Raw genomic sequence first — 8,576 nt, forward strand, 5'->3', positions numbered from 1 at the left:
TGCTTCCCATTTTCCAGCCGACCATTTATCTGTGAACATCTGCCCCCAATCAACTTTCGAAAGTTCTTGCCTAATACCGTCAAAATTGGCCTTTCTCCAATTTAGAACTTCATCTTCTCGATCTCGTGTATCATTTTCCATCATTATTTTAAATCTACTAGAATTATGGTCGCTGGCCCCAAAGTGCTCCCCCACTGACACCTTAGTCACCTGCCCTGCCTTATTTCCCAAGAGTAAGTCAAGTTTTCCACCTTCTCTACATCCATATGCTGAATCAGAAAATTGTCTTGTATGCACTTAACAAATTCCTCTCCATCTAAATCCTTAACATTGTAGCAGTCCCAGTCTATGTTTGGATAGTTAAAATCCCTGACCATAACCACCCTATTATTCTTGCAGATAGCTGAGATCTCCTTACAAGCTTATTTCTCAATTTCCCTCTGTCTATTAGGGAGTCTATAATGCATTCCCAATAATGTGATCATTACTTTCTTATTTTTCAGTTCCACACAAATAACTTCCTTGGATGTATTTCCGGGAATATCCTCCCTCAGCACAGCTGTAATACTATCCCTTATCAAAAATGCCACTCCATCCTCTATTGCCTCCTTTTCTATCCATCCTCTAGCATTTGTATCCTGGAACATTAAGCTGCCAGTCCTGCCCACACCTGAGCCATGTTTCTGTAATTACTAAGATGTCCCAGTCTCATGTTCTTAACCTTGCCCAGAGTTCACCTGCCTTCCCTGTTAGACCCCTTGCATTGAAATACATGCAGTTAAATTTATTAGCCGTAACTGTCCCTGCCTGCCCTGACTGTTTGACTCACTTCTGTTCTCAACTGCACCAGTGTCAGATTGATCTCTTTCCTCACTATCTCCCTGGGTCCCAACCCCTCCTCCCTCCCAACTTACTAGTTTAAATCCTCCCGAGCAGCTTAGCAAATCTCCCTGCCAGTATGCTCGCCCCCCTTCCAATTTATGTGCAATCCGTCCTTCTTTTATAGGTCACTTGTACCCTAATAGAGATTCCAATAATCCAAAAATGTGAATCCTTTCCCCATACACCAGCTCCTCAGCCATGCATTTCATCTCCTCTGTCCTCCTATTCCTGCTCTCACGAGCTCGTTGCTCCTGGAGTAATCCAGATATTACTACTCTCCAGGACTACTTTTTAAAATTTCTGCCTAACTCTCTGTAATCTCCCTTCAGAATCTCAACCTTTTCCCTCCGTATTGTCGTTGGTTCTAATGTGGACAATGACCTATTTTTCCTGAGTGAAAACTGATGAGAAATTTTCGTTCAGCACCTCTCCAATATCCACAGGGTCCACACACAACTTCCCACTTCTGACTTTGACTGGGCCTATTCCGACTCTGATCATCCTTTTATTCCTCACAAACCGATAGAAAGCTTTAAAGTTGTCCTTTACACTACCTGCTAAAGACTGCTCTTGATTCCTCCTTGCTTTTCTTAACTCTCTCTTTAAATCCTTCCTCGCTGATCTATAACTCGCCATCATCTCCTCTGAACCATCTCGTCTCAACGTCACATAAGCCTCCCTCTTCCAATTAACAAGAGGTACAATTTCTTTAGTCAACCACGGTTCCCTTACCTTGTCCCTTCCTCCCTGTCTGACACGGACATACCTATCAAGGACATGCAATATCTGGTCCTTAAATCAGCTCCATACTTTGATTGTCCCCATCCCCTGCATTTTGATACCTCATTCTATGCCTCCCAAGTCTTGCCTAATTACATTATAATTGCCTTTCCCCCATCTATAAATCTTGACCTGTGGCATGTATCTATCTCTTTCCATCGCTAAACTAAATGGAACTAAATTATGGTCACTCTTTCCAAAGTGTTCACCTACAATTAAACCAAACACCTGGCCTCGTTTATTCCCAAGTGCTAGACATAGAAAAACATAGAACAATCGAAGAAAATAAATATATACATATAGAAAATCTACATCAGATCATTTGGCGTATTTCTAAAAATGTAAATTGTGAGAAAGTAGCAATAACATCTTCTGTAAACATGAAGCGTGGGACCAGAATGCCAGTGTAACCTGGACAGTGAAAACAGTACATGACTCAATAAGAAGGCAAAAAGAAGCTTAAGTTAGATGACGAGCGCTTCGAATAGTAGAAGCCACAGACACATCCACATGTGGTAGTGAAAACTTTTATCTATCTATCTATCTATCTATCTATCTATCTATCTATCTATCTATCTATCTATCTATCTATCTATCTATCTATCTATCTATCTATCTATCTATCTATCTATCTATCTATCTATCTATCTATCTATCTATCTATCTATCTATCTATCTATCTATCTATCTATCTATCTATCTATCTATCTATCTATCTATCTATCTATCTATCTATCTATCTATCTATTTCTCTGTCTGTCTGACGTCTATCTATCTATCCATTCATCCATCCTACACTCACTCACCCTTTGTATCCTCTCTATTTGTACTCTTTGTGAATGCTTGAATCACACGTTAATCACAAAGGACCATAATTTATAGAAGTGTAATTACGCAAGTGGACCAATCAAAATGTCTCTGCCATTTGATTTTGACTGGTATGCTTTACACAATCCTTATCCGGCCATCTCCCCGTAATCCTTCATTCCCTGACTAATCCAGAAACTATCTATCTCTGCCTTCAATGCACAAAATGTCTTGACCTCCGCAGCCCTCTGTTGCGAGTAACTTTTCGGATTAATCTCCCACTAGCTGAATAAATTCTTCATCGCAGTTCGAAAGGGATGTTCTTTCATTCTGAAACTGTGACCTTGAGTCCTAATCTCTCGTACTAATTGAAACATATTCTCCACCTCCACCCAATCCAGGCATTTCAAAATTCTGAAAGTTTCAATCATATGCCTCCTCGTCTTTCCAACTCTATTACATACTGACTCAGATGTACGAGGCCTAACATTTCTCACAATATTCCAATGTTCTAAAGATAAGGCACTGAATGGGTCATTACACAGTGCTTGTCTGCTTCTGTATTACAGCCATCTTCAATCGAATACCAACATAGAATTTGTCTTTGTAACCTCCAATTGAGACTTCATGTGAACCTTAAAAGAATCCTAAGCAAGGACTCCAAGGTCCCTTTGTCCTTCACATTTCCAAAGTTTTAACCAGTTTGGAAAGTAGTCTGTGCCTGTATTCTTCTACCAAAGGGCATAATTTTACACTTTTAAGTACTGTATTCCACCAGAAACGTGTCTGCCCATTCGCCTAGCATGTCCACGTGCTTCCACAGAATCTGCATTTCCTCAGCGCTGCCTGCCCCTCCATGTAGCCTTCTGTCATGTGCGAACTCATCAGCACTTCCTTCAGTTTGTTCGTCTCGAATGGTTACTTTTGAAATAAACAGTTGGAATCCCACTATTGGGCCCTGCAGAAATCTGCTAGTCACCGGCTTCCATTGTGAAAAAGACTCCTTTGTCCTTCCTCTTTACATTCTGCTCGTCATTCTTTCCTCAATTTATTCTAGCCATTGTCGCTAACATCACTGGCTCTCATCTTATTTAGCCTCCAACTATATTGTACACAGTCAAAGACATTCTGGAAATTCAAATAGATCATGTCCACTGGCTCTTTTTTCTCTATTTTGCTCAGTACCTTCTCCAATAATTTTAACAGATTGCCAGGCATCAACTCTCCCTGTCGAAGCCGTTCTGACTCCATTCTATTTTTCTAAGCATGCCCAAGTACTTAACAATTACATTCTTAACAATGGAGTCCAAAACCATTCAACAAAAAGAAGTTAGACTAATCAGCCGAAAGATTCCCGTGTTCTATTTCCTTCCCTTCCATAACAGTGGTTTTACATTAGTCGTTTTCCAGCCTTCTGGGACCTTTCCTGACTCCAGTGATACCTGAAATATCGCCACCAAATGCCTCTACAATCTCCGCAGCTATCTTCTTCATAACAATGAAGGAGAGGTCGCTTGGTCTGGAGGACTGATCCATATTGAAATCGTTTACATCCACCTTCTCCTTAGTGATGGCCACTAAATTCATCTCTGACCCCTGACTCTCTTGATTCTTTGGTGAGTCTGGTGGTGTGTCTGCCAATATGAAAACTCTTGCAAAGTACATACTCAATTCCTCCGCCATTTCTTTATGTGCTAATATTATTTATCCCGCCTCATTTTCCATTGGTCCTCTATCCATTCTTGATGCTGTTTTATTTATAGACACCAAAAGAAATCTCTTACCATCTTCGTTTATATTGCAGGCTATTTCATCTCCCCACATAATGATTTTTTTCCCGCTAATCCTCACCACATGATATGCATTTTCTTTTGCATTTACTCTGCCCCTGACTTCGCTCATCAACCATGGTTCCCTTATGTTCCCCTCCCTTCAGAGGAATCTCAGCTGAGCCTCCCGAATTACCACCAAACCTCCAGCCGTTGACGCTTCACCGTCTTTCCAGCCAGATTTCCGTACAAAGGCGCTCTGGCCCGGACCTCAGTCATGTCTTTGTTTCCACCTTTACTCAATTGTAATGCTGTTACATCCAATTCAATCCTATCCTTCTCAAATTGTAGGATGCTATGTTATGGCGACTGGTCCCTTCACTTTCAGCTCCCTTATCTACTCCGCATCATGACACATTACCACATCCAGGATTATCCATTCCTTAGTGGGCTTTAGCACAAGCTACTCCTAGAGAAGTAAACTAGACACTACACCTAGACAAGAAGCTTCGGATTATGCCCGAAACGTCGATTCTCCTGTTCCTTGTATGCTGCCTGACCTGCTGCGCTTTTCCAGCAACACATTTTCAACTCCACCGAGACAATTCTTTTCTTGAGGTATGCTCCCAAAGTGATTTTATCAGTCCACCAGCAGATTGAAGTACCCCACGATTATTATAGTTGTGCTTTTCTGACATCCTTTTTCTATCACCGGGTTAATTTCTTCGCCATATCCTGACTGTTGCCAGACTGCCTGCACAAAGCACCCAATATTTTTTTTTATTCCCTACATTTTCTTATTGTCGCGTGTTATGGACCAGACAACATCCTCTCAAAATATATTGAGAAGACAGCCTAGATCCTAACTTTTTCTGATGCTAACGGCAAGTGTGGGGCGTTGCTTTCCAAATGCCACTAGATTGGGAAAAAAACTCTACGTTAAGAAAAACATACTTCAATTTTACACTAAAGTTGGAATGCAGACAAAATAAAAATTAAATAAAATAATTGGTTTAACTTTAACACTACAGATACTTTTAACAAAATAATAAATCTGATAAGTACTACTATTTAACTGTTCCAATATTAAGATAACACATAATTGCACTCTTGGCTGTAGAACGCATTGTCTCATATGAAGTTTTAGCAGCAAGAAGAGAACCCCAGCTTTTAGATGTCGCATAGAGATGAATAGGACCTTCCACATCCAACTTCAATACAATAACAACTGTGAAAGTCAAATAAACGAAACCCCAGGTTCTGTGGGAGCTCTACCCACTCGTCCAGGCTGCCTCTGTTGTTCCAACTTATTGAAAAAAGAATCCAAGACATCATCAGCTGTTTATCTATTGGCTTTGAGAAAAGCGCTCAGAATGCCTGTCTTCACCTTTTTTCAAATAACAAACCAGATAAAATACATCTCTTGAAGTCATAGTATCTTGAATAGTGCAGTTGCACAGCCTATTTTTTATCTGCTGCAATCAATATCGTGCAGATACATGTATAAAATGTGATATGGAAACGGGTACCAAGACTTTGACCAATAAATTAAAATTATGTGCGCTTGGAGGTGTTACAACATGGGGTAAATTTATACTGCTAATTTATACTAGCAACACAGAAAAGATTCACCCCGTGCTGTAATCTGCTAAAATTCGAGAGGCAAAGAACTATCCCAGAGGTCACTGTTTAAAGTAAAAAGTAACAATTTTATTCTTTCAGTTCAACAGAGAATATTAAAACCAACAACTATTTACAACTCATTTCTCTTAAACCTATCTTTTACTTGCCACTCTACAATTACAATCTGATAAAAAAAACCTGACTAAGATTTACAAAAATAGCATCACGCTTCAAAACAAGACAGATTTGCCATATCTCCTTTCTCGTTTTTGCTTTCTAGACTCTCCCCAGGTGGGTTTGGATGCTGTGCAGTGCAAACTCCTTCCCCAGAGAGGTATCTCTCAAAGAGCTCTTAAACTAGCAGTCTACATTTGTTGGTCTTTTGCCAGCTCGCCATCTAACTGCTCAGAGTGTCCGGTTTTATACCTCAAAACATCGGATTGTTTCATTGTTTTAATATTATCAAAATAATAAATGAAAATTTGATTGGATTTTGGTAATTTGGGGCATAATTTAACCTGATGGACCGAATTTGAATTTATTTGTTTCATGGCAACCTAGCTGCTACTATCTGTTTCAAACAAGTGTTATATTGTTACCTTGTTCAGAACACAGTGTGCTTGCATGTATAAGGTCTAGCCCTTGCTAGTTCTTCAACACTCTTAAAAGTAAAGCGCATCTACACCTTCATCATAGAGGAAACATGCAAGTGATTGCATTCCTGATATTTTTGTTGCAAATGATTTCCTCGCTTGTCAAGATTTTTGGTTAGTACGTAGTTGGAATAGTCATTCAAAATAGAATCCCGAAACTGCAGAAGATCATTCAGATTGGTCCACTAACAGAACCCATATATCTGCATTTGTTATGGCTAATTCCTGGTTATTACATGCAATTTAATATGGCCTCTGCACCTGACTTGCACTTCCTTTGGATTGTGGAAGGAAATAAGTGCACTTAATGGCAACTCACACTGATGGAGGAAGAAGGTGCAATCTCCAGTGTAACCTAAGTCTGCAATTGAATTCGGGCCCTTGGTTTTGGGAAGCTGCAATGTTCCCCATTGAGCTAGCCTGCCGCCCATTTGTTGCTGTGGAGTTGCTGCAGAGCACTTTTATCAGATGGCGGCACCATTACCATGATACATCAACAATGGTGCTGAAGAACTCGCAACATTCTGGCAGTCAAGCCAGCTCTTTATTTCGTGCATAGCTTTTGGATTTTTGAATGTTCTTGACTGTGCATTCATCCAGGTGGTGGGAGTATTCCTTTCCATTTCAGATCTGTGCCTCTTGGGTTGCAGGAAAACACTGGCCATCCAAAAGATGAGTTACTCAGTGAAGACTCCTTCACTTTTTATTTGTTCTTGTCGCTGCTTGACGTTTGAGCAGTTTTTGCTCAATGGTATTCCTGTATAGTTGGTAATTGCGGATTCAGTGACACAAATATAATTGAACACCAGGAAGATAGACACTTTCTCCAAACTTGAAGATCGTCGTTGTTTGTCAATTAAGTGCCATTCGCATATGTGGCATGAATGCCACTTGCCACTTGGCAGCCCAATCTTTAAAGCTATCTTGTTCTTCACAGCTATGGACACGGACACAAGGGCTGTCTCGCTCCATTCCATTGCCTGTGTCTTTATCTGCATGTCTCTATCTTCTTCTTCGTTCACTTCCTCACATATGCAGCCTGACAGAGACAAAATCATATTTGTGTGACCATATCCTTTTCGGTTCTCATGTCTAAAGAAATGAATTTCAAATGAGCCACGATTTTATTGAATGGTGGATCTGGCTAGAAAGGACGGGTGTCCTACTCCTATTACTCTCCTGTACTTGCCTCAACTTTTGTATAGATTTGTTCACAAACAGTGATGGCTGAAAGCTGTTTAGCATTTTGTACCATCGGCAGTGAAGAAGCGTGTTATCATGACAAACCAGTTTATTTCATCGAAGCAAGGAAAACATTAGAAGTGGTGTTGAACCTGTGCACCTGATGCATTTATCTTTCGACAAGGTTAAATCCATGCTTTTGCAATGTGTTGTCGACGGAGTCCTGGTAACTTGCAGCAATGCTTCATGTAGCTGCCACGCTTCATGAATAGTTGACGGTCTAAATGTGCCAGATCTTTATGGGTTGCCAACATAGTGACTGCTTTGTCAAAGATGGTGTTGATTTTTTTTTTTGGTTGTGGATTATTTCATAGTGTTACTGGCTTGTACTTCGCAGGCAGTGGGGAGAGACTGGTGTAAATAGTTCTACGCTGTGGATGTTCTGTTTTAAATTTGAGAGCAGAGACAACTTACAAATGTATATAAGGTTAAGAAGAAATGAGGGATTATTACTTTCTGTATTAATACACTATCAGCGAAAAGAAGCCTGGAGTGTGATGGAGTTACAATTATTGCTTTCCTGTCCTCGATATTCTATGGTCGTAGTGTCATAGAGTCCGAAGCACTGTGACAGTCCGTTTGGCACAAACTGGTTCATGCTGCCCAAAATATCCACCCATCGTGGACCTCATTTCCTCTCTGTCACACACACGCACACACACAAACTACAACATCATTTATGAGTATCAAAAGCAAGAAGGGATCTGGCACTGAGTCCTGCCACACACCACTGGGCACCAGCCTCGAACTACACAAACAGCCAGCCTTCTACCAACATCACTGACTGGGCCAATACTGGAGCCAACTGACCAATCTACTC

Source organism: Chiloscyllium plagiosum, unplaced genomic scaffold (genome assembly GCF_037043375.1).
Source record: "Chiloscyllium plagiosum isolate Xiang-an unplaced genomic scaffold, Cpla_swu_hap1 HiC_scaffold_45, whole genome shotgun sequence".
In the NCBI taxonomy this organism is placed as follows: Eukaryota; Metazoa; Chordata; class Chondrichthyes; order Orectolobiformes; family Hemiscylliidae; genus Chiloscyllium; species Chiloscyllium plagiosum.